Source organism: Gorilla gorilla, chromosome 1 (genome assembly GCF_029281585.2).
Source record: "Gorilla gorilla gorilla isolate KB3781 chromosome 1, NHGRI_mGorGor1-v2.1_pri, whole genome shotgun sequence".
NCBI classification, from domain to species: Eukaryota; Metazoa; Chordata; class Mammalia; order Primates; family Hominidae; genus Gorilla; species Gorilla gorilla.
In genome coordinates this window covers 24,368,444-24,395,007 of record NC_073224.2, presented here as the reverse complement: position 1 = coordinate 24,395,007, position 26,564 = coordinate 24,368,444, and the positions used below count along the sequence as shown (strand labels likewise).

Here is a 26,564-nt window from a genome sequence, read left to right as displayed (position 1 = left end):
CAGGTGACACGCTGATTCCACTGGTCTTGGGATCCACTCTGGAACCACTGGTTGACTGACCTCTTCCTCCTGTTTAAAACTGACGTAATCCTATCTTGAATGATAGTGTAACAATTCGAAAGATAAAATAAGGAAATGATGCGCTTGAAAGTGTAGACACTGATTTCCCTTGTGATTGATTAATTGAGATTGGGATTTGGGATAAAAGGAAACCTAGGATTCTGCCTTGGCCAACCAGTCGGGGGCGGGAGGTGGGCAGGAAATGCAGGAGAAATAAGATTTTGGGGTGAAAACAATGAGCTCAGGTTTGGATTTGCTTGAATTTTCAATGCAGTACTCATATATCTTTCTCACTTTTAAAAGTCTGTGAGGTGGACATTGACTGGCTTAGTCGTTTTGCCAAGGTTTAATTTTGTGCCTTAAATGGGCACTCGGGAGCTTTGTAAAAATCAATGTGTTTGCTGGCCCCGTGTTTACGGGCCTTTGTGATCTCCGCGTTCGCATCCAATCTGGCCCTTGGGCTCCGAGAAGGTACTCGTGTGTGTAGGGCAAGGTCCAACCAGTGGGGCCAGGGATCTGAGCAACAAGCGCGCCCTGTGTCCTTTGTGGCAGGGACCGCTTGTGGACGGCGGATGAGGATGAGGCGCCCAGATCTTCCCGAAATATTTCCTAATCGTTCATCATGATGTTATGTTGTTGTTTTCACAAAGGGAATTAATATTGGCCTCCTTTTCTACAAATCTTGCCAACACTGCGTGAAATGTTTTCGTTGCTTCTCTATTCCCAAGGTTTCGTATTATTTTACCAAGTCGGAAAATGCACGGCGCTTAAACTGTTTTTTCCCTGAAAGGAAGAGGGCTGTAATCACTAAGATGTTTTAAAATCTCCAGCGCAAAAGCCTGCGGTGCCACAGGGACGAGGCCTGGAGAGCAGTCGCTCCTAGAACCGGGGCGCGAAGGGCACCCCCGCCTCCAGCACGCGCCCTCCGCCCTCCCGGCCTCGCTCCCCCCGGAGTGGGGGCCTCGCCGGCCCCTGGTGCCCGTCACTCAGCAACGTCGGGTCAGCCGTCGCCGGGTTAGTGGCAACTCGGCCGCGCGAATTCGCACAGGTATTCCGCGTTTCTCCGCCGTTCCCCGCCTTGGCCGGAGGCTTCCGAGGCGTCCCTTGGTGCAGGGTGGGAAGCGGCCCGCGCCCCAACGGCCCAGGCGCTGGAGCTCACCCCGAGCGAGGGCGGTACCTGAGGCTTCGGGGAGCCGGCGCTGACCGCGGCGCCGTCCCCAGACCCCTCCAGCAACCCCGGCCCCGCCCCAGACCCCTCCAGTGATTTCCCCCCCGGCCCCGCCCCGCAGATCCCTCCAGTGATCTCCCCCCGGCCGCGCCCCCCAGACCCCTCCAGTGATTCCCCCACGGCCCGGTCCCCCAGACCCCCCCCAGTGATTTACCCCCCGGCCCCGCCCCACAGACCCCTCCAGTGGTCCCCCGGCCACGCGGGCTCCGGGGGGGCGGGGCGGGGGCGCGGCCCTTTGCTGGGACAGGGGGCGTGGGCCCCAGTAGCGGGCGGGGGGCGCGGGCCCGGGCTGGGGCGGGGGCGGGGGCGGGGAGCGCGGGAGCCCCGGTGACGCAGCAGTGACGTCGGTGGCAGCGGGCGGGATTTCCCGGGCGAGACCCCGCGGCGGAGTGGGCGCGGCCAGCGTGGAACGGGGGCGAGGGTCGCAGAGTCGCCGGCTCCCCCTTCCCCAGCCTGGGCCCCCACGGCACAGGGGGCCGAGCAGAAGCCCCCAGCGTCCAGGGCCGGGGGAGGGTCCGCCTGCGCACCCACGCCCTTGTGGTCGGGCCCTGCAGGGCGGGAGGCGCGGCGCGGGGCGGGGCCGGTGACGGGACGCGGAGACCCCGCGGGCGGCGGGAGGGGCACGAGGCGCGCGTTTGCATCCGAGCCCGGCCCGCGCCCCGATGCGGAGCGATGCCGCTCGGTCTGGCCGCCCCCCGCGAGCACCGCGCTGCAGACGAAGCCCGCGCGTGATCCCGCTCCGGGTAAGTGGGCGCCCGGCCGGAGCCCCGGGTGTCCGCGGGGAGAGCCCAGCCCCGGTGCAGCCAGACGCGGAAGGGAAACTCGGGGTGAAAGTCTCCGGACCTAGGGAGACGGCTCTGGCGCCGGTGTGGTCCTCACGCCGCCAGCTGCTGCTGCACGCGACACAAAGACCTGTGGTTCCCTCGGCCTCCTCTCCCGGGACCTCCCGCCGGGCCCCGGGGAAGCCCGCGCGCGGGTGTGGACAGCCCCCTCGGAGCGCGTCCAGGGGCTTCCGGGGCTGGGGGCGCCCGGTCCCTCCGGCATGAGGCAGGCGGGGGCTCGGGGGTCCCCTCTTCCATTTGTAGGTCACAGAGCGTTTGCTCTTCTCCCAGCGGGGACGTCCCCCGTGGAAAAGGACCTCAGTGGCAGGAGATGGCGTGGCTGGTTGGGCGTTTTCTTTGGGGAAATGTTTCTGGCGAGTGCCTGAGGAAGCCCTCCTGGCTCCCCAGCAGCCCGGACGCCGCCTCGGGAGCACTCGGGGTGACGCTGGAGCCACCGCAGCTGAGGGTGGTTTTCCTCACCTCCTTGATGGCGTCTGTCCCCGAGGCTGGTGCTGAACTGAAATGTGCTTCGTTCGCCGCGCGCGCCCGGCAGCAACCGGGGAGCTTTGTTTGTCTTGATTTTTTAAATTGCCTTGGAAATAACGCGAAACGGCGGGAGGGTGAAGTGGGGAGGAGGACAGAGCGTGGTGGGGAAAGACTCCTTAATTTAAGATTTGCTTCATTTCGAGTATTTGGGGCTAAGGTGTTAGGAAACCCGAAAATGTTAAAGTTTGATCAAGTAATAAAGTGGATGATGGACGCCGGGCCTCCCACCGTCTCCCCGGCCCCGCGGCTGCCGCTTCTCTCCTCTACCCGTCGCCTCCCAGAACTGTCAAATGCTGGCACCGGGCCCGTGCCTCTCAGCCGGAGCAAAAGGCCGCCTAGGCTGCGCCCGTGTTCTCCATTAAAACGTGCCAGTCCTGTCGTCTGCTCATGAGTGAGGTGTGCCGCTTCCCACAGTGGACAGGAAATTTGCAGCGGCGAATGCCTCACAGTAGCCATGGGGGACCTGGGCTCTGCGGCCGGCCGGCTTCTCGATTCCTCCCGCAACTCCTTTTCCTGATTTTTGTATGAGGCGGGGGAGGGGAACCAGCCGCCATCTGATCTGGCCCTGTTCCCTGCAAGAGGCGACTGGGGGGACAACTAAGTTGATAAATGGAAAGCCTTTTTCAGCCCGGAGAAGCAGACAGAGTACCTATAAACTGGATTGTTTTTGAAATGTAGGGTTTGCTCAGTGACCGGTCATGATAAGAGATGGCTGTGGCACTTAATAAATAGTAGGTGTTAATGCAAATGCAAGGTTTACAGTGATGCCTTGCCTGTTAATGAGCAGCCTCACCATGGGGTTAGTTAGGCTGAAATGACTATTTAGGACAATGGACTTCCTGTTGGCCCCCACCTCCATGCACAACTCCAGTCCTCCTAGGCCTTAAAATTCGCCCAAGGAAGCCAGTGGAGGATGTAGGGCTGGCTCAGAAACAGCACAGCTAAGGGGTCATTCCCAGCAGTCCTATGATTGGCATTTCTCATGCAAACTGATGGTGGAGAAACCAGAAAAAAAAAAAAAAAGCTTTTCCTAGATTCACTTTACAGTTTTTAAAGCAAAAGTGACAGTCCCTGAAGTCCCCCAATATTCAGTGCATTCTTTGAAATGGTAGAACATCAGCTGGGAACATCGCCTGTAATCCCAGCACTTTCAGAGGCCGAGGCAGGCAGATCACTTGAGGTCAGGAGTCCGATACCGGCCCGGCCAACATGGTGAAACCCCGTATCTACTAAAAATGCAAAAGATTAGGCGGGCGTGGTGGTGCACGCCTGTAATCCCAGCTACTTGGGAGGCTGAGGCACGAGAATCACTTCAACCTGGGAGGCAGAGGTTGCAGTGAGCTGAGATGGTGCCACTGCACTCTGGCCTCAAAATAAATAAACAACATGAGGTGGGAACATGGACCCTGACCCCTGGGGAAGCAAGAGCCACAGCTGTCTCAGGAGGGCAGGAACACTGTAAAACGTGTACAATGCTCCTTCCCCCCAGACCTACACGCCCAAACCCACGCCTACCACAAAACTACTGCTTATGCAGAAAGCAAAGACTAAGGTCTGTACCCAACAATTTCTTCTTTTATTTATAGCTGCATCTCACTATTTCACTATCACATTTTTCCTAGTTTGTCTCAGTTTCTGCTTGGAGAGGGGAGAATGCCTAATAATATATGTCAGAAGATTGCCCCTTTCTTCATGGAATTTTGAAGCAGTAACTTTAAAATATTACCTGATTTTTGTTCTTGAAACACCTTTTAAGGATATACTGCTATCTAATCTTGCTGGTTTTCCTTTTTTAAAATTTGGTATTTTTATTCATTCTAGATATACTTAGGCATAGAGACTTGTATTATTCAGGTAGAGAGATTGTTTCTTTTTTAAAACCAGAAACCAAAATTTAACTCCTTTACTAGAGGTATAAGTACTACATAAATAGTCTATCAACAGTGGATAGCAAGGATATTTTAATTGAAAGTCAGAAAAGCTAAATGGTATCAGGAAAGAAAAGGAGATTGCAGGGTAATACTACCGAAAGACTGAAAGAAGCTGGTTAAAAACCTCTAAAGAATAAGCCAAAGACTGTTAATAAATGATCAAAAGTAAAAACACAAATGAAATTTTCATTTTAGGAAATGTTAAGAAATCGGGGCGAGAAAAGCTGCTGAAAGAAAAAAATTACTGCAGAGAAAACAATGGGTGCTTAAAAAGAGATCAGTTCAGTGAGCTTGCTGGAGTGTTCCAAATTCCTCTAATTGCCAAGGAGTTTTTGTTAGACTGAATGGTGGCTGGTGGGCAATCAGGTTCCCTGCTGGAAATTGGTAGACAGAGTGACAGGTGCCATGCAGATAAGGGAAAGCCGGCTGTGTGCAAGACGCCATGCTCATTGGGGAAGGAGCCCTGGGTGCCCAGGAGTGAGGAAGTATAGGGAGCTATGGAGGAACTGTTCGTCTCCATGGCCGTGAGGTTTGTGGGCCACCAAAGGCCCAGTCTCCGAGGATCGGATAGGGCAAGGAGCCCAAGTTAGTGGGCAACAAGGGGAAAGAAGGGCAATGCTTGGGCTAGACCTGTCATGTGGATGATCTCCTTTGATACTCACAGGATACCTGCCAAGTTTCTAATTTGCAAAAAACAGCAGTGACTGCTTGTGTCCTCTCTGTCCAGGAGTGTTCTGGCAGCGGGTTTGGTGGGTGGTGGGAACCTTTTTTAACTGATGTAGGAAAAGTATACACAAATGACAAGTGAAAGTGACAGAGACGTGTGGAAGAGAAAAAAGTGGAGAACTGTAGAGAGACCCACACTCAGGCACTGCACATGAGCTCCTTTCCCAGGAGGATTTGTTTCTCTTGCTTCTTAGATTTCTAAAACCATTTCTCTCTGAGTTGCTGGGTTGGCTTTCTGTGGCGTGACACATGTGCTCTGAGGCCACGGAAGGCCCTAGAGATAGAAGAAGCACTCTAAGTATCCCTCTGGGCCAGAGAGATTGTTTCTTCCCCAACACCCCCTGTGCATGAGGCGGGACAACAGCCACGATCATATGAGCTGGTATTAACTGTGCCTTTATGCCTTTCTCATCAGTGCCTGGGCCTCCTCCTGGTGCCCCTGCCTAATGGACAGCTGTAAGGCCTTGTCTTCTGTCCCCTCCATATGGGCTCCAACAAAGAAAGAGAGGCAGGGCGATAAAATAGGAAGAAGGAAAACATTTTTAACTCTTTTGAACATTCTTTTTTTTTTTTTTTTTTTTTTTTGAGACTGAGTTTCCCTCTTGTCTCCCAGGCTGGAGAGCAATGGCACGATCTTGGCTCACTGCAACCTCCGCCTCCTGGGCTCAAGCGATTCTCCTTCCTTGGCCTCCCAAGTAGCTGGGATTACAGGCATGTGCCACCGCGCCCGGCTAATTTTGTATTTTTAGTAGAGACGGGGTTTCTCCATGTTGGTCAGGCTGGTCTCGAACTCCTGACCTCAGGTGATCCACCCGCCTCGGCCTCCCAGAGTGCTGGGATTACAGGCGTGAGCCACCGTGCCCAGCCTGAACATTCTTATTCAAGCACCTCTACAACTACAGCAGAAAAAGTGTTTACATGTTCCTCCAAATTCCAGCACCCAAACTCAACCTTGTTTCTTCTGGTGTCCCACCACACAGAGAGGTAAAATTGAGTGATTTCTAGCAAAGCAGTGCCCATGTATGAAGGCCCAAAGAGGAGAAATGAGCTTAGATGGCGGGAAGAAAAGAGCAAGAGGCTGTTGAGATTGGGGTGGGAGGCAGGGCAGGGCAGGGAGGCTGCTGAGGGCTGAGAGCAGGTTCTTCTCCACAATGGCCCAGCAGGACTCTGTGGCTCAGGTCCAGACACTGATGAACAGGAAGAGCAGATGGGGTGGTCATGCCCCATGCTGGGACTGTGTCTTCCCAGAGGGTCAGGCTCTTGGAGGCCAGAGGCCAGAGGTCAGGCAGCAGTACAGGCAGCCTGGCTTTGCAGGCTGAGCCAAGTCATCAACACACCTTGGAAAGGGCTACGTGTTACCCTTCAACACCCACACGTCCACGTGGGCCCTGGGGTCTCTGGCGGCCCAGGGCCCATGTGGACGGAGTGTCTGCTGCTGCATCTCCCCTTCCTCATCAGTGGCCTCTGTCTTCCCATGGCTCCCTGTCTATAGGAAGGTCCAGCTACACCCAACAACTGGCATCCTCCTCCTGGATGTCTCTCCAGCCCGAACTGAGGAGCCATCTGCCCTGCCCTGCGGCTCTGGGGTACCCGCCCTGCACAGACCCTGGATGGAAATTTCCAGCAGGGCCTTTCCGCTGCCCCTAGCCTGTGGCCGACTAAACGAGCATGAGTCAGTCCTTATTCGGTTTTAGTTTTCCTTCGGCAATCTTGGGAAAATTCTGTTTTCTCTGTGCCCCAGTTAACTTTGCGTATCACTCAGAAGCTGCTCTAGTCTGAAGGTGCTTGTTTATCCCCCCGGCAGCTGTGGGGCCGCATGGCAGGGTACTAGGAGACTGCAGCCTGGTTAAGGAGACCTGATGACTTCAGTCTACACCGTGCATGTGTTTGACGGTGTGTGCGGGGAAGAAGGTGTTACCAGGATGAGAGACAGCGTCAGGCTTGCTCATGCCCAAGGGCAGTGGTGGGCCTGGAGTGTGGGTGTGGAGGTGGCCGAGGAGGGTCGCTCGGTGGGTGTGAGTAGAAAATTCCAAAATGTTGACCTCAAGGGAAATAAAGGGGAACTGGCAGTGTTGCTGGCCACTGAATTCTCTCTGGAACAGGGTGAGGTGTAGGTCCAGGGCAAGGCCTTCTTGGGTCTCACACGCTCCCTCCCGCTGTGGCTGAATTTTATCTGATGGAGACAGAGTCACTGGCCTCTTTTGCTGATCTGGACCTCTGGGTGCCTGTGTTCCCACCACCCACCCCTGTCTCTGGAAGGCTGTACCCATCAACCTTTCAGTAGGAGTTTGGCGTTTCACTGCCATTCCCCTCCACTTGGTTGACCTTGTAGAATTGTGCCTTCTGGGGACTCTCTCGGGCAGATCTTTCTGTGTGTGCTCCGTGAACACTGCAGCAAGTGTGCCCGCAGCCCCTGCTCTGCCGTGTCCCCGCCTTTTTGGGTTTGCTGTGCTCACTGATGGATGGGTCAGCATCCTCTGAACAAGTTTCTCGTTAGACCCTCTCCTTGTGCTAGAGTTTGTTGCAGTCAATAGTGTCTGAAAGAAGCCAGTTGCTGGCCTGGACCCAGGCACGTTTTTATTCATCAGAAATTTTCTTTGTCATGGATTTGCCATTCTAGGGCTCTGCTGATCTCACTGTGATCTTCCTGGTGTTTTTAGTTTTACTGTCCATTACTGCTCCCCGCCACATTCCTTTTCATTACTGGGTGCTATGGAAGGACTTTTCCAATACAGATATATTGCTGGATGCGATCGATGTGTTCATCGAAGACTGCATGTGAACCATCCAGCAATCGGTGTGTTCATCAAAGACTGTATGTGAACCTTGCATTTGTGAGGTGTTCATTGACTGCATGTGTGATAAGCACCTGCAATAAATATATGCATCAGATAGTTTAGGCACTGGTGACAGGGAAACAAATAAGATATGGTCATGTACTCCAGAGGAGTCAGAACCTAGAGGGGGTGCATGTGTGAAAACAGCCCACCCACCCTGGGTTAGTGCACAGACAGGGAGAGTGTTAGTTCTTTCTGATAGCAGTGCAGAAAGCGTGTGACAACAGAGGGTGTCTTGAGCTGGCCCTGGTGAGCTGAGGCAGGTTTTTCAAGCCAGACAAATGAGAAAGGGCTTTCCAGGCAGGGCGGCCAGCAGGGGCCCAGGGACATGAAAGAGGAGTGGAGGGAGCAGAAAGGTTGATCAGAGCCAGGGTGTGAAGGTGAGACTGACCATGAAGAATGGGGAATCCAGGGCCATTGTCAGGCAGAAGCAGGAAGCAGCAGGCCCCGCCTTGGCCCTCTGGCTGTGACTGCCATGTGGGGAAGGTTGGAGGCATGGGGCAGGAGAGGGAGGACAGGGAGACTGGATAACACCCAAGGGTGCCCCGGCCCCGGCGTCAGTCGGGGCGGCCGTCTGATTGGAAACAGAGGGCCAGGGAGAGGCTGGTGTCTGGGATCCCAGGGTTTCCAGACTGAGCATGGATGGGCGAGGGGTAATGTGACCTGGTTTTGTGAATGAAGCTGGGCAAGTAGAGAGAGGATGTATGACTTGCCAAGTCAGGAGGTGACATCCAGGGGGCATGTACGTGCAGAGCTGAGCAGAGGTCTGGCTGGACCCAGGTGAAGCCACAGGGGTGAGATTGCCTGGAGTGATCCAAGGTGTGATGACAAAGCAGGGAGGCCCGCGCCTCAAAGACACACAGCAAGTTTAGGACAAAACAAATATCCTTCTGTAAGAGGCACACCCTCTCTTACACAGACTTTCATGCATAGGATTCCCTTAAAAGAGACCCCTCCCCAACCCTGCCTTCTCCCTGGCCCCCTGCCCCTCCTGCCCGCCTCTGCAAAACCACAGCCAACCCGCCACCACCTTGCCTTCCTGGATGACTCATTCTTTCTGCGTTGAAGCAGTTGCATTCTGCCTCTTGTTTATGATTTCTTTGTCCCTCTGATGCTTACGGATTGGCTCGGACGCTGTTAGCACTCGTCTCTTGCTGCAGGCCCACGTCGGGGAATCACAGTTTATCATCCTTCCGTGCGTGGGTCTCTATTCGAGAGGGAGTTTCTGTTCTATGTTTTGCTCAGTTGCCCCCGGTCACTCTTTTCCCACCCCCAAGCACCAGTGGCCTCGAGGCGGAGGGCTGGCCTTGGCCCTGCTTCACAGTAACCGTGGCAGCTTACCCGCAACACCTGCACGGGAGCGGGGCCAAGGCTCACCCCGCCCCTGCCGGGCCTCGCTCGGGTTCTTCCACCCTGCGTTCTCCTCGGACCACTGTGGTTAGCTGTGAAATGCCCCTGCGGTCTGGTTTTCTCTCCTTTTCCGCACAGTTCTTAGTGTGTTATGTTGCTTTTCCGCACTGTACTTTCGAAGCTCTAGGGCTACGAAAACGCAGGCAGTTGCGGGGGAAGCGAAAAATCCCCGCCCTCATGGAAGTTCTGTTACGGTGGAGGAATCAGACCAATGATAAGAAGTCAGAAAATCAAAAGTAGTTTAAACAAGTACATTAATAAATAAGCATTTAAGATATAGTAAGTGCATGAGAGAAAAATAAAACAAGGCTGGGAGGTAGGGAATTCCGGGGAAGGGGGTGGCTCACATTTTAAATAGGCTGCTTGTGGGAGGACCTGCTATGTTGATCCGAGGTTAAGGTGACCTCCCAAATGAGCTCATCTGATGCACGTGGAGCCAACAGGTGAAAGTGTTGATGGATTCACAGATTATTTATTTATTTATATTTTTAGGTGGAGTCTTGCTCTGTCACCCAAGTTGGAGTGCAGTGGCATGATCTCAGCTCACTGCAACCTGCGCCTCCCAGGTTCAAGCCATTCTCCTGCCTCAGCCTCCCTAGCGGCTGGGATTACAGGTGCCCGCCACCACGCCAGCTAATTTTTTGTATTTTTAGTAGAGATAGGGTTTCACCATGTTGGCCAGGCTGGTCTAGAACTCGTGACCTCAGGTGATCCGCCTGCCTCGGCCTCCCAAAGTGCTGGGATTACGGGCGTGAGCCACTGTGCCCAGCCGATTATTTATTTATTTAGTTTCAGAGGCAGGGTCTCGCTCTGTTGCCCAGGCTGGAGTGCAGTGATGTGATGGTATGTCATTGCAGTCTTGAGCTCCCCAGTTCAAGCGAGCCTTCCACTTCAGTCTCCTAAGTAGCTGGGGCTACAGTTGCCCACCACCATGCCCAGCTAAATTCTTTTAAAACTTTTCATAGAGATGGGTTCTCACTATGTTGCCCAGGCTGGTCTGGAACTCCTGGCCTCAAGTGGTCCTCCCACTTCGGCCTCCCAAAGTGCATAATTACAGGCATCAGCCACTGCACTTGGCCTACAGATTAATTTATGCCCAAGTGCCTACCTGACAGAATAAGGTGGCTTTCCCCTCCTCTCACCCCTAGCATATAAGAAAGCTACATTAACCAAAAGGAGTATTTGGTAGTGTAACTCAAGGTAGAGGAAGAGACAGAGATTCTTTTTGCAAAATGACACGCAAGAAGTAGCCCCTTCTCACTCCAAAGTGGGCCTCTTCACAGCCTGGCTGTTTTGTGGGTGCTCCACCCATCCAGGGACTGGGGCTGCTGGGCCCAGTGACCTCTGACCTGCCAGGCGCCAAGCGGCAACAAAAGGGAGGGAGAGCTCTGGCCCACCGGGCAATTTGACTCTTCCTGGAGCCCTGCAAGGGGTGGTGGCCCCGAGAGGCTGGATCAGAGACCCTCAGGTCCGAAGTTCTGGTGGGCTAAATGAAGTAGAGAGGCCGCCCTCAACTCCACCCTGCTGGGATTCAGGGGGGCTCGAAGACTCAGCTTCGCAAGGACTGTCTTATGTATTCGCCTTGATGTGTGGTCTGGCAGGTTCACTGTAGTCTGTTGAATGATGTGTGTATCCTTCCTTCTGTTTTACACACCTGTTTTGAGAACCATTTACTTGTAGCACAGTCTGTGTATAAAGCCTAAGGTAGATGCAGCAGTGGTTCTCAAACCTGGCTGCATACATTTTGGGCAGTTTTTAAAATATCCCTTCTTGGGCCTCATCCCCTGGACATTCTGACATAGTGGGTCTGGGCTAGGGTCCGGGAATTAGTCTTTTGAGTTTTGCAGCCACCAGATTTGAGATGCATTGAACCAAATGATTTCTGTGGTTCCTTATTCCTGATATCTGATTCCCCCCAACCTGCCTAAGCATCCCCAGGCTCTTGTGTCCTATGCCAGCCTCTCCCGCTCCTCGTGGGGCTGTGAGGGTTTGACCACCGTAAGCATGATGTGCCTGCAACACTAGGTCTCCTCCCCAGGCTGAATGCATGGATCTGTCCTCTTCTGCCTGGGGTGAGAGACAGCCTTCTCTGTGGGGAAACCAGCTACCACCCTGAAGAGCTGCCTCTGTCAGAGCACAAGACCCCCACCTAGAGACCCCCTCACTGCTCCCCTCCCACAGCAGCAACGGCAGCTCTGAGGTTCTGGACACCCCAAAGGACACAGACCTACCTTCACCCATGAGCCGTCCAGGAGACATTTGACAGCTGCTGTGTGCCATATCCTAGGGGTAGGAATGCAAAATAAGTCAGAGGCCATCCCTGCTCCTGAGGCATTTACAATCCAGTGAGGGAGACAGACGATTATAACACAACACAGGGCAGGGCACGGTGGCTCACGCCTGATATCCCAGCACTTTGGGAGCCCAAGGCGGGCAGATCACCTGAGATTGGGAGTTCAAGACCAGCCTGGCCAACATGGGTGAAACCCCGTCTCTACTGAAAATACAAAAATTAGCTGGTTGTGAGGCAAGAGAATCGCTTGAACCCAGGAGGCAGAGGTTGCAGTGAGCTAAGATAGTGCCACTGCACTCCAGCCTGGGCGACAGAGTAAGACTCTGTCTCAAAAAAAAAAGCATACAACACGGAATTAAGAAAAGCTCCCACCTCAACACAGAAGGACACCAAGCCCGGCCCAGAAGGACAGGGAAGGCATCTGGAAGGAGGTCTCATGATTTGGCCAGATGGAACTATTGGGGCACAGCCAGTGCAAGGCGAAAGCCTTCCAGGCTGGGGGCTCTGTTTCAGCAAGGGAGAATGATTATGGCTCACATTAATTAAGTGCTTCGTGCAGCCCAGGCTCTTAGTGGCTTATGTTGTATGAACTACTTATTCCTGATGACTACTGTGGTAGGTAGAATCATGGTCCCCAAAGATGGCCACCCTCTAATCCTTGGAACTTGTGAATCTGTGAATCTTACACAGCAAAAAAGATTTTGCAGATGTGATTAACGGAAAGATCCTGAGATGGGGAGGTGATCCTGGAATATCTGGCAGACCCAATGTCATCACAAAGGTTCTCATAAGAGGAAGATAGGAGCATCTGAGAGAGAAGGTGGGGGATGCTGCTGGGCTGGCTTTAAAAATGCAGGAGGGTGCGTTACTGGGTATATACCCAAAGGATTATAAATAATTCTACTATAAAGACACATGCACATGTATGTTTATTGCAGCACTATTTACAATAGCAAAGACTTGGAACCAACCCAAATGCCCATCAATGATAGACTGGATAAAGAAAATGTGGCACATATACACCATGGATTACTATGCAGCCATAAAAAAGAATGAGTTCATGTCCTTTGCAGGGACATGGATGAAGCTGGAAACCATCATTCTCAACAAACTAACACAGGAACAGAAAACCAAACATCGCATGTTCTCACTCATAAATGGGAGTTGAACAATGAGAACACATGGACACAGGGAGGGGAACATCACACACCGAGCCCTGTTGGGGGGTGAGGGGCAAGGGCAGGGAGAGCATTAGGACAAATACCTAATGCAGGCAAGGCTTAAAACCTAGATGATGGGTTGATAGGTGCAGCAAACCACCATGGCACATGTATACCTATGTAACACACCTGCACGTTCTGCACATGTATCCCAGAACTTAAAGTAAAATGTTAAAAAAAAAAAATGCAGGAGGAGCCACAAGCTAAGGATTGCAGATGGCTGTAGACACTGGAAAAGGCAGAAATACGAACTCTCCCCAGAGCTTCCACCCACAGCCCTCCCAGCACCTTGATTTTAGTCCATTGAGACCCATTTCAGACTTTTGAACTCCAGAACTGTAAAATAATAAAACTGCATTGTTTTAAGCCATAAATATATGGTAATGTGTTGTAGCCACAATAGAAACCAATACAACCATTCCTCTATTTTGAAGGGAAGAAAGCAGGAGGTGAAGGGAATTGCCCAAATTTCCGGAGCTAGAAAGGAGCAGATTCAGGCTCCAGGGCCTGCAACTGCCCACTCACCTCTCTTCTGTTCCTCCTGCCTGGAAGGGATTTAAAAACAGCAGTCCAGCAGCTGGGGCTTATCGGAGACCAGGAGCATTGGAAGATGAAGCTGGCCAGATGCGCAGGCAGGAGCCAGGGTCCGGGAAGCTCTTCTTGGTCAAGTAGAGGGAAGTGGCTTTGCAGGCCATTGGCCTGGGCTCCTTTTCGGTGGTCTCCTCAAGTCTGTGCCAGACTGGGAGTGCCACAAGAGCAGAGGTCAGCTCCTTGGGCCCAGTGCACCCACATGTGGCTTCAGCCACAGAGTGAGCTGTGTGCCCATACAGACTGTGCCGCCTCTCTCCATTATCAGATGGTTTAAAAGTGCCACCCTGGCCAGGTAGTGAAGGGCAGACATCTGGTTAAGTGCCCGCAGCATCCTTATGCATCGAAAATTCTCCTGTGTTCAAACATCTGTTTCCACCTCATCATTGTTTTCCTCATTCTAATTTTTTTTTTTTTTTGAGACAAGGTCTTGCTCTGTCTCCCAGGCTGGAGTGCAGTGGCGCAATCTCGGCTCACTGCAACCTCCACTTCCCAGGTTCAAGCGATTCTCATGCTTTAGCCTCCCCTAGTAGCTGGTATTGCAGGCACGTGCCACCACGCCCAGCTAATTTTTGTATTTTTCGTAGAGAAGGGGTTTCCCCATGTTGCCCAGGCTGGTCTTGAACTCCTGGCCTCAAGTGATCCCCCCACCTTGGCCTCCGAAAGTGCTGGGATTACAGGTGTGAGCCACCGTGCCCAGCCTCATTCTAATTCTTTAATATAAAGCATCCCCCATCTTCCAGCGTTTGGCTGAAATAGGTGGTCAGAGGAATTTTTAGGTGGTGTTTTAAGCATTGTTTTTTCAAATAAAGGACACGTAAGCATAACCTGAAACTACTCCCGATATGTCTGCTCAATTTATATTCCAAGTATTTTGCAGGCTGTGCTTGGATTTTCAAAGGAGCAATCACTAGCATTTGATTAGCATTTTTCAGTTTGCTAAAAGCATTCATGTACCCTGTCCACTTGATCTTTACAGAAATGCCAGGAGGCAGGGATTTTTTTTTTTTTTTTTTTTTTTTGAGACGGAGTCTGGCTCTGTCGCCCAGGCTGGAGTGCAGTGGGGAGGCAGGGATCTTTATCCCCATTCTTGAAGGAGGAGACTGTGGTTCAAAGGAGAATCACCATCAGGACAAGGTGCCTAGCGGAGCAAGGATGGCACCCAGGGCTTCCACTCGAACTCCACACTGTTGCTAGGGTATCCTCTTGCCCTAGGGGTAAGAGGTAGCAGCTGGGGTAGCAGGGAAAGACCTAGAATGCACTTACAAGGAAATAGGGTCCCAGAATCCAGTTCCGATGTGTCCCTCCCAGGTACAGAAGTACAACGCTGGGGCATCCGCATGCCATCGCCTGTCAGTATCGGGGATCCCACCCTGCTTTGGGGGTTCATCGGATCTCTGGTCTTAACATGAGATTGTTGTATGGAGGAATGTGATTGAGGCTCACCAACATCTCAGGGCACAGGCAATTGCCCTGCTGGAGGACCCATGGAGATACGCAGGTCTCTGATGGGAGGTCTCCGCGTGGGCGCCGTGCCCCTGCGTGGCCATGGCTTGCTGCAGGCACTGCTCCCCATGTGGCAAAGATGAGGGAATGCAGGCCTGCTGCTCAGTGCCAGCTGCTCTCCTCTACACGGGGCTCCCCTAGACCTTGCCCCAGGCCTCACCGCAGGACCTGGTGCCTTTGGGGTTCCCCTTTTCTGAGACCCCCAAAGAGCCTTCCTCAAATAAATCAAAGGCTTTAGCGTCTAAAACTTGTTCCTGAGGAAGGCTTTCTGAACCCGCTTTGGAAGTAAAAAGCAAAATTCCTCTTTGCACTTCTATGTAATCGTCCTCATTCTCCTTGAGGCAGTGCGGCTCACTCTGGCTGGTCAGAGGAGGGGCAGGTATGAGGAAGCACGGTGAAAACAGCCCAGCCCTGTCTCTCAGGATATTCTCCCTCTACAGAGAGAGAGCCAGTTCCTTCCTACACTAGTCTGGGCTTACCTGTCTAGCAAGAGGAAGGTTCCTGGCCATTACCTGGGTGTCCCCTGGCCGTGCAGCAATACCAGGTTCTCAAACACTAACTGGTTGGTTAAGGAGGTTAAGTTACCTTCTGTCTTCTGCCCTTCAGCTTCCTCAAGGTGGAAGCTGGGGCTTCAGAGCCACTGCAAGGGGTCTCTGAATACAGGTGCACAACCCAGGAAACCTGTGTAGAGCAATTGCGACTGCCATGTGTTTGTATCCTGCTGATTAATTTGCAAGTATGCATAGATACCTTTGGGATTTATAAAGATGAATTTAAGTATGTTACTGAATTAATCACAGCTTTGTCGTGTTGTATCTTCTGTGGCGACAGATACTGAAAATACAGCCATGTATTAGTCGGTTTTGTGTTGCTGTAAAGAAATACTTGAGGCTCAGTGATTGATAAAAGAGGTTTATTTAGCCGACAGTTCTGCAGGTTGTACAAGCATGGCACCAGCTTCTGCTTCTGGGGAGGCCTCAGGAAGGTTTTACTCATGGCAGAAGGTGAAGGGGGAGCAGTCATGTCACACGGCGAGAGGGAGCAAGAGAGATGGGAAGAGCTGCCGGGCTGATTTTAAACAGCCAGCTCTCCTGTGAACTAATAAAGGGAAAACTCATTTGTTACTATGGGAGGGCACCAAGCCATTCATGGGGGCTCCACCCCCATTACTCAAACGCCTCCCACTAGGCCTCACCTCCATACATCAGGAATCACATTTTTCCCCGCCGAGACGGAGTTTTGCTCTTGTTGCCCAGGCTGGAGTCCAGTGGTGCGATCTCGGCTCACTGCAACCTCCACTTCCTGGGCTTAAGCGATTCTCCTGCCTCAGCCTCCCAAGTAGTTGGGATTACAGGCGCATACCACCACACCTGAATAATTTTGTATTTTTAGTAGAGACAGGGTTTCTCCATGTTGGTCAGGCTGGTCTCGAACTCCTGACCTCAGGTGATCCACCCGCCTCAGCCTCCCAAAGGAATCACATTTTAATATGAGATTTGGATATCCAAATATCCAAACTATATGAGGCTGTAAGAGACTGCATTTGTCTGATTGACTTTAGAAGCGACCTAATTTATAAATGTTTAAACTTTGCACTTTAAAACCATTGGAACCATGGTTTGCAAAATCCTTCCATTTCTGGTGCTCCATGGTTCATTAACAATGCCATGCTCTGGTACATTTTCTAAATTTATTCACTGTCTATACCCAGCTTTGTATTGCCTTCCTCTATCAGCTGCTGACTTGAGCAAAGGAAGTATTTCTTTTTTTTGTTTTGTTTTTTGTTTTTTGAGACAGAGTTTTGCTCTTGTCACGCAGGCTGGAGTGCAATGGCACCATCTTGGCTCACTGCAACCTCCGCCTCCTGGGTTCGAGCTATTCTTCTGCCACAGCCTCCCGAGTAGGAGGCATGCACCACCACGCCTGGCTAATTTTGTATTTTTTAGTGGAAACAGGGTTTCTCCATGTTGGTCAGGCTGATCTCAAACTCCCAACCTCAGGTGATCCACCCGCCTCGGCCTCCCAAAGTGCTGGGATTACAGGCGTAAGCCACTGCGTCCAGCCAGCAAAGGAAGGCAGCCTTACTGTGGGGTCCTAATTAGGAACAAGGAGCCAGGCTGGTGGGAGCAAGGGAAAGCAGAAAGAAAATACAGATAAGCTATAAATCTGCGTTTCTTCATAGTCTAGGACACATAGCCCATCTGCGCAAATGACTCACGATCTTCCTGCACCCAGATATCACCAGACCCTCAGTTAATAGAAAAATGCAAGTTAGTTCACAGCCACCTTGACATTATCAATACTGCACTTAGCCCTCTCCAGCACACACAACAAGCTCCATCCTATAAAATACCCAGCAAGCCTTTGTCTCCTCCAGTCAGCTCCTCTCTTGCTAACTGGCCTATTGCTTTCTTGCAACATATTTCCATGCTTTTGCTAATAAATCTGCATTTCTGTACCTATGACTGTCTTGGTAAATTCTTTTTACTGCCCATGCCACTGGCCCCAGACAGTAACCACCCGTGACACAAGGGCATTGACTGGGAAGCTTTACAGAGAGTGAGTCTTCCTGGTGCAGGGGTGGAGGGTAATTTTGAGACTAGCTGATCCCTCACCCTCCCTGGAGGAGTGGGGACTAGCTAGTGACCAGTGGAACTAACTGTGCCATCCTGTAGGACCCCAATCTCAGCTCTCTCTGATTTCGAATCCTCCCATCTCCCACCATGAACCTTTCCTAGGACCAGAGCTTTATTTTTCTGCTTCTCACATTTGGATACTCGTCTTTTTATCCTTCCCTATTTGCTTATAAGGACTGTCCATGAGCCGGGCCATGTGTACATTTTTCTTGCTTTTTATGGCCTTATCCTGGTTGGACTTCTCCCATCCAGGTGCTTCTTCACCCACCACCAGGTGACTTCTGGTTGAGAGGAGAAATAGGCTGAGCACAGTGGCTTATGCCTATAATCCCAGCACTTTGGGAGGCTGAGGTGGGAGGATTGCAAGAGGCCAAGGGTTTGAGGCCAGCCTGGGCAACAAAGTGAACTTCTGTCTCTACAAAAAATTTTAAAAATTAGCTGGGCACAGTGGCATGCACCTGTAGTCCCAGCAGCTTGAGAGGCTGAGGCAAGAGGATCACTTGAGCCCAGGAGTTCAAGGCTGCAGTGAGCTATTATTGCACCACTGCACTCCAGCGTGGGCAACAGAATGAGACCCCGTCTCAAAAATAAAAATTTTTTAAATTTTAAAATAAAGTGGAAAGAGAAAGAACCAGAGCCAGCCTCCCTGGCAGACTGTCTTGCTCGGAGGCTTCCCAGCACTGTCCCGCCATATGGTACATGAGAAGTTCTGTCATTTCAGGTGAAGGGGTGCTGGCACAGAGGGCAGATCTTGTCATCTGTGGCTTTTTTGGCTGCTGGGAAGAAGTGGAACTTATCCCTGCTTGTCTCCATCCCCAGCCTGCCATTCATACCACCAGCTCTGCTGCTCAGGGACAAGTCTCCATGAACAACCATATCGCAGGGACCAGCAGCAGGCTGTCACTCATTAAAACAACAACAACTGCGTCAGACTCTACATCGTTTTTCCTGGAAAGTATCCAGATTATTTCCAGGCTTTTTAAATGAGTCCTATTTTTTTTTTCACTGCTGCCAATATACTCTCTTCCATGCATGGCGTACTTGAGCAACAGACATTAGCCTGTCTGCAAAGTCTGAATAACCACCGTAGAGAGATCCTTTGAATGTATGGAACAGATGATCAGCAGTGTCCGTGGGTGACAGCCTTCAAGATTAGTTCTTCCTTCCTCTTTTAAAAGCAATTTTCTTTGAATAGTCTTCCGGTTTCATCCATGCTTCTAATCTAGAATGAAAACTACGTGACTGCGTTTTTTCTTTTTCTTTTTGCTTTTGTTTATTCAGAATCCAGCCATTAAGTTGTTACTTAATCTCAACGAAGGCCGATGACAATGTCTAATATTCTAGGAAGGTGCCAAGTCGTCATCTGGGTTTTGTTCCCAGCTGAGGCATTTTACTTGATTCTAATCGTTTTGGGGCAGGAAGATGACAGACAGTTACAAAAGGGAAGACTAAAACACAAAGAGAAAAAACCTTGTTCAAAGTCATACAAATAATTTTTAAAAATAGAAATAGGATTAAAAGCAAGTCTCCTGGCTCCTCATCCACTCCTCCTGTCTGAAAAATACTTTTTCCAGTTGGTTAAACCACATCTCCAGAACCACTTCTCTGTTTGTACTTGTAAGGCAGAACTTTCTAATTCATTTCTGGGAGCTCATTTTGCAGCCTAGGTATTCAGTCTTTGCACACAGATGAGAAACATGTTGGCCGGGTGCAGTGGCTCATGACTGTAATCCCAGCACTTTGGGAGGCCAGGGTGGGAAGATCGCTTGAGCCCAGGAGTTGGAGACCAGCCTAAGCAATCTAGTGAGAACCTGTCTCTACAAAAAAATAAAATAACTAGCTGGGCATGGTGGTGTGTGCCTGTAATCCCAGCTCCTTGGGAAGGAGGCAGGAGGATGACTTGAGCCCAGGAGGAGTTTAAGGCTGCAGGGAGCCATGATGGTGCCACTGCACCCCAGCCTGGTTGACAGAGCAAGAACCTGTCTCTTAAAAAAAGAAAGAAAGAAAAACATGTCAACTAAGCCTTGCCCTGCATGAGGTGCTGTTCAGCTGGGAAGCAGCAAGCCTCCGCACACAGCCCTCTGCTGGTGACCTCCCAGGCCCTCCCAGGCTTCACTTAAACTCTGCTGTTTAAGGCGTGCACAGAAGGAAGTATTCTTGCTATCTTTTGGTTAACTGAGAACTCATCCACGTATTGCCACTCATAGGAATTAGAAAAAGTTGGCCAGGCGCGGTGGCTCATGCCTGTAATCCCGGCACTTTGGGAGGCCAAGGCAGGTGGATCACCTGAGGTCAGGAGTTCAAGACCAGCCTGGCCAACATGGTGAAACCCCGTCTCTACTAAAAATACAAAAATTGGCTGGGCATGGTGGCATACACCTGTAATCCCAGCTACTTGGGAGGCTGAGGCAGGAGAATCGCTTGAACCCAGGAGGAGGTTGCACTGAGCCAAGATAGCACCACTGCACTCTAGCCTGAGCAACAGAGCAAGACTCCGTCTGAAAAAAAAAAAAAAAAAAAGAAAGAAAAGAAAAAACTAAGCTACGCTGGGCATGCAAACAGTGTTAATGCAGAAACCACTTTAGGGTCCAAGCACCGAGCCTCCGCTCAGAGCATCAATGCCCACCAGCCCTCAGTGCTGCATGCTCCAGGACGGTGCTTCCCAGAGGTTCCCAGAGCTGACAGAGCAGCGTGTAACCAGTGTGGAAAGATCAACCTAGGCACATCACAATTTTAGAGAGTTTATCCGATCAGAGGGTGATTCATTAATTGGACAGCACCAAACTGCAAGAGGTTCAGGGCTCCACTGAGGGGGCGTGAGGGGTAAACATTTATAAGGTGTTCTTGGAAGCAAGACAAAGAAAAAATACTTGATCAGTTAAAGTGGAGAGTCTCAGCTGGGCACAGTGGCTCACACCTGTAATCCCAGCACTTTAGGAGGCCGAGGAGGGCGGATCACCTGAGGTCAGGAGCTGGAGACCAGCCTGGCCAACCTGGTGAAACCCCATCTCTATTAAAAATACAAAAATTAGCTGGGTGTGGCGGTGCGTGCCTGTAATTCCAGCTACTTAGGAGGCTGAGGCAGGAGAATCGCTTGAACCTGGGAGGCAGAGGTTGCAGTGAGCCGAGATCGTGCCACTGCACTCCAGCCGGGGTGACAGAGCAAGACTCTGTCTCAAAAAAAAAAAAAAAGGAGAGTCTCTCATTAGAAATTAGCTGGTGATTGGTTAGGCTCACGTTTCATTTTACTGTTGACATTGAGTTGGGTTTAGTTTGCTTAGGTCAGAATCCTAGGCAAAACAGCCATCTCAGCCTCTGGCCACCCAATTAATTATTTTCTAACACCAGCTACAGTAGTATTTCAGAGTTCCTCTTCCATAGCCCATGTCCCTCGAGTCTACAGGCCATGCGTCTAGGTCATTCTGAGCTGCATCCACACTCCCGCGGTGACTTTCTGGTCATTCCTGGGGCAGCTTGAGCCATCAGACAGGACTTGCGTATGACAGGCGACCCTGCTCCAGAGGCCTTGAATTGCTGTCTCAGGCAGTGCTGGCTGGCACTTTGCAAACTGTGTGCTTTCATCAGAATTCCCGGGACAAGCAAAACACCCTGCTGTTGCTGCTCAGCCTTGATGACGGCATCTGATAAGTGATGAGAGCGTGGCATCATCAGGCGGTTGGTCTTGATTATTCAAGTAGTTGAGTCACAGGCTGCTGTTTTCAGCAGCAAACATTCAAGTACTTACGGCATTTGAAGATGTGTATCTGGCAGCTTTAAGGTGCTGACAATTTGGGGACTTTTCTGAAATAGTCCCACAAGAGAATTCTTGAATGTCTTGAAGAAAGATGACCAGCCTCTTTCGTGAGTGTGTGTTTAGTGTATGTGAAGTTATGGGGAATGGAGGTTACTCATTCTATTTTAACAGACAGGGAAGTGTAAAAGTGAAGATGTGTGGCATCTCTACTCACCAACTCTAATCCTATTGTAGTATCTACCCTGGAAAAATTATCGTGCAAGAGACATGCTCATAACATCATTGTACAAAAGAAAATATTGGAAATAATTCATTGTCCACCAACATGAGAAAGGACAAGTAGAGGGGAACAATGTAATGAAGACAGTAAAAACCCAGAAGTGTCATAGAAATGAAGGGGAGTGCTCAGGTCTAGGGGCCAAGGTGGCTGCCCGGCTCAAGAAAGCTTTGAGCCAGGCACAGTGGCTCATGCCTGTAATCCCAGCACTTTGGGAGGCTGAGGCGGGCAGATTATCTGAGGTCAGGAGTTCGAGACCAGCCTAGCCAACATGGTAAAACCCCATCTTTACTAAAAATACAAAACCTAGCTGGGCATGGTGGCATGCTAGTCCCAGCTACTCGGGACGCTGAAGCAGAAGAATAGCTTGAACCCGGGAGGTGGAGCTTGCAGTGAGCCGAGATCGTGCCACTGCACTTCAGCCTGGGCAACAGAGCAAGACTCAATCTTAAAAAAAAAAAAGAAAGAAAGAAAAAGGAAAGAAAGAAAAATCTGAGAGGCTGGTAGCCTCAGAATGAACCCTTGAAGGAGGGCAGAGATGGCTTTTCACAAGAGGCGCTGGGTGCTGAGTCAAGGAGGGGTAAAGTAGATAAAATAGTGGAAGCAAAAGCACGCGAGTGGAAGAGGCCTAGGTCCCCGAGAGTAAAGGCAACTGCATTGAAATTCTTTAATTTTTCATACCATATGGGAGAAGTTGGGACCAATTTTTTTGCTTCTTGTAATTGCATTTGACATTTCAGAAGAGTTATCCCAACTTAGTATGGTGACTCACACCTGTAATCCCAGCACTTTGGGAGGCCAAGGTGGGAGGATGGCTTGAAGCCAGTTATTTAAGACCAGCCTGGGCAACAAAGCAAGCCCCTGTCTTAATTTTTTTTTTTTTAATTGGTGGGGCATGGTGGCACGTGCCTAGGGTCTCAGCTACCCAGGAGGCTGAAGTGGGAGGATCTCTTGAACCCAAGAGTTTGAGGCTGTAATGAGCTATGATTGCACCATTGCACTCCAACCTAGGCAACAGAGTGAGACCCCATCTCTAAAAACAAACAAACAAAAAAGCAAAAAAAAAAAAAAAAAAAAAAAATTCAAGCAAATGTTTGACTTTATTGCTTCCAAGGAGAACAAGTGCCAGTTTTGTCAGAGAGGAAATGCATGTCCATCTCCTGGGTCCTGCTCAGAATCAAAGGAAGCTGAAGACTCTACAAATGCAAAAGTGAAGGGAATGGCAAACCCTGAGAGAAGCCATACAGAGAAAGGAGGCTGGGCTTCCTGCAGGGAAGCTGTCTTTAAAAAGGGCCACCGCCTAGCACCTGCGGATCAAAGTGAATAGGGCTGATGCGAGTCTCAATCCACATATTCAGATATGCGGGGAAAAGTGACTTTTCTAAATGTTTTAAAACTCAAATCGAAGCATGCATTCTGCCTGTTTGGCCTGCTTGGGGTTGCCTCAGTGTTTCCCCAGAACTTACACAGGACCAGGTATCTGTCCACTGGGTGACCCGTAGGACACCATCATCTGGGTGGGGACCCTTTAGGCTGGTTGCTGTTGGTGGTCTTGGGTCCTGCCTGGGGACACAAAACTCTCCACAAGACTGCCCATGACCTCCTCCGCTTCAGGGCACCCAATGGCCATTTTGTTCTAGGGTCTTGTAACCCCCCCCCCGTCTCCTAACAAGGCTTCGTGGCCCCCAACCACCCCAGCTTGCAGAGAGGGTCACTCTCTGGTCCTGCGGGCAATGCTCTTCTTCCTCCTGCTTCTGGCCAAGACATTTTCCTCCGATACTCTGAATTCTTTCTCACCTCTGGGGTTTAGGCTTTTGGAAACAAAAGCCAGAAAGACTCTTGGGCCATGTCTGGTTTTTCTGTTGTTGTTGTCTTTGTTGTTGTTGTTGAGACAGAGTTTCGCTCTTGTTGCCCAGGCTGGAGTGCGATGGCACAATCTCAGCTCACTGCAACCTCCACCTCCCGGGTTCAAGCCATTCTCCTGCCTCAGCCTCCTGAGTAGCTGGGATTACAGGTGTGTGCCACCACGCCCAGCTAATTTTGTATTTGTAGTAGAGACGGGGTTTCTTCATGTTCGTCAGGCTGGTATCGAACTCCTGACCTCAGGTGATCCTCCCACCTCGGCCTCCCAAAGTGCTGAGATTACAGGCGTGAGCCACCGCGCCCGGCCCCATGTCTGTATTTCAACCCATCACGCCCGTCCCTTCCTTGAATGGGGAAGTATTGGTTGATATCACAAAATACTATCCAGTCTCATGGTTGAAACTAAGGATCCTGGTTTTCCTTTCAAAGAGTTCAGTAACTCCAGCCTTCCTCTCTGATGAAGTTAACATACCCGGAAGCCTTCCAGTTTCCAACAGTGTCCTGGGGAGAGGCCATTGTAAATGGTCTGCAGCACAAGTCTGAAGCACAGATTCACTGCCGCAGCTGGTTCCTGCGTGCATCCGTGGTGATCAGAGCTGCCACTTCCTCACAGCCCCCTGTGCCGTACCAGACAGTTTTCCAAACGCTTCACTCACATGATCTCATTTCATCTAAAACTATGTCGGCCGGGTGCGGTGGCTCATGCCTGTAATCCCAGCACTCTGGGAGGCCAAGGCGGGCAGATTACAAGGTCAGGAGTTTGAGACCAGCCTGGCCAATATGGTGAAACCCCGTCTCTACTAAAAATACAAAAATTAGCTGGGCATGGTGGCGGATACCTGTAGTCCCAGCTACTCGGGAGGCTGAGGCAGGAAAATTGCTTGAACCCGGGAGACGGAGATTGTCCTGAGCTGAGATTGGGCCACTGCACTCCAGCCTGGGAGACAGAGCGAGACTCTGTCTCAAAAAAAAAAAAAAAAAAAAAAAACAAACAAACAAACAAAAACTATGTCATGGGGTAAGTGCATTTTACCTATTCCACAGGTGTGAAAACCCCAGGCTAGGAGAGATAAGACAGCTTTCAGAAAGTCATGCTGCAAAGTGACAGAGCCTCCCTCAGGTCTGTGAGTAGCGATGGTGCATTTCTCTTCCTCTTCTTTGTCATGAGAAATTCTCCCAGTCCCAAAGACAGTCTCTAATTTGGGTTCTAAGTTCTTTTTTTTTTTTTTTGAGATAGAGTCTCACTCTGTCACCCAGGCTGGAGTGCAGTGATGCAATCTCAGTTCACTGCAAACTCCACCTCCTGGGTTCAAGTCATTCTCCTGCCTCAGCCTCCCAAGTAGCTGGGATTACAGGCATGTGCCACCACGCCCAGCTAATTTTTGTATTTTTAGTAGAGACAGGGTTTCACCATGTTGGCCAGGCTGGTCCCTAACTCCTGACCTCAGGTGATCCGACTGCCTTGGCCTCCCAAAGTGCTGGGATCACAAGCATCAGCCACCGTGCCCGGCCTGGTGTTCTTTATGAAGCTGCTGTCTTGGCAGCAATGGTCACGGAAAAGGTCCTATCAGAGAGTGACGAGTTTGCTCAGTAGACGGTGGGGCTGGACATTAGTGCAGCTGAGGTCTGACTACATCAGCAGGACCAGAATTAGGTGAGAATTTAAAGAGGCACTCGGCCGTGTCACATCGCACTTGCAAGGCCCTGAGATAGATCACCTCTTTAAATTCTGTGTTCTAGGTCCCTCACTAGCCTCCCTCTAGTCCAGGCCCTCCCTATGAGCTTTGAAAAGCTTGGGAAAGTCAAGAGAATGAGCAGACAAGCCACAGATAGGGAGAAAACATTTGCAAGACATCTGATAAATGCTGTTACTCAGAATACAAAAGAACTCTTAAAACTCAGTAGAAAACAAAACAAAACAAAATCCTATTAAAGATGAGCAAAAGTTTTGAAAAGGCATCTCACCAAAGATACAAAGATGGCATTTGAAGAGAAGCTCAACATCGTATGTCATTAGGGAAATGCAAATGAAAAGGAGGAGAAACCACTACACACCATTTAGAATGGCCAAAATCCACAACCCTGAGAATACACAAAGCGGGCCAGGATCTGCAGAAGCAGACACTCTTCTTGTTCATTGCTGTTGGGAATGCAAAATGCAACAGCCACTTTGGAAGACAGTTTGGCAGTTCCTTACAAAACGACACCTCCTCTTCCCATATGCTCCAGCAATTGCACTCCTTGGAATTTTCCTGAGTTGAAAACTTATGTTCACACGAAAACCTGCACACAGATGTTTATAGCAGCTTTATTCATAATTGCCCAAACTCGGAAGCAACCAAGATGTTCTTCAGTAGGTGAATGGATAAATAAGCTGTGAAACATCCAGAAAATGGAATAGTATTCAGTACTAAAAAAGAAATGAGCTATCAAGTCATGACACAACATAGAGGAGACTTACATACGTATTGCTGAGTGAAAGAAATCAGTCTGAAAAGGCTACATACTATGATTCCCACTATATGACATCCTGGAAAAGGCAGAAGTATGGAATCAGTATAAAGATCAGTGGTTGCTGTGGTGGAGGCACCCCCCACTCTGAATTTGGGGTTGGGGAGGGTTGAATAGGAGGAGCAGGAAACTCCTCTGTGTGACACCATAATAGTGAGCACCTGTCATTAGACATCTGTCAAAGCCCATAGAATGTGCAGTGCCAAGAGTGAGCCCTATTGTAAACTATGGACTTTAGGTGATAAATTGATGTGTCAGTGTTGGGTCATTGATAGTCACAAATGGACCACTCTGGTGCAGGATGTTCATGGGGGAGGCTGTGCCTGTTTGGGGACAGGAGTTTTGTGGGAACTCTGT

General features: G+C 50.6%; 1 protein-coding gene across 3 annotated transcripts in view; it reads left to right on the top strand.

The window, feature by feature from the left end:
* The first annotated feature begins 908 nt into the window (after positions 1-908).
* GNG4 (G protein subunit gamma 4) overlaps positions 909-26,564 on the top strand; it is a 107,580-nt gene continuing 81,924 nt past the window's right edge. The window contains exon 1 of one of the 3 annotated variants that reach the window (XM_019032017.4): positions 909-1,108. The gene's annotated coding sequence lies outside the window, so the exon portion shown is untranslated. Of the gene's footprint in view, positions 1,109-1,651; positions 2,032-26,564 lie in introns of those variants that run through there. The other 2 variants (XM_055372584.2, XM_031004274.3) reach the window with 2 other exon arrangements.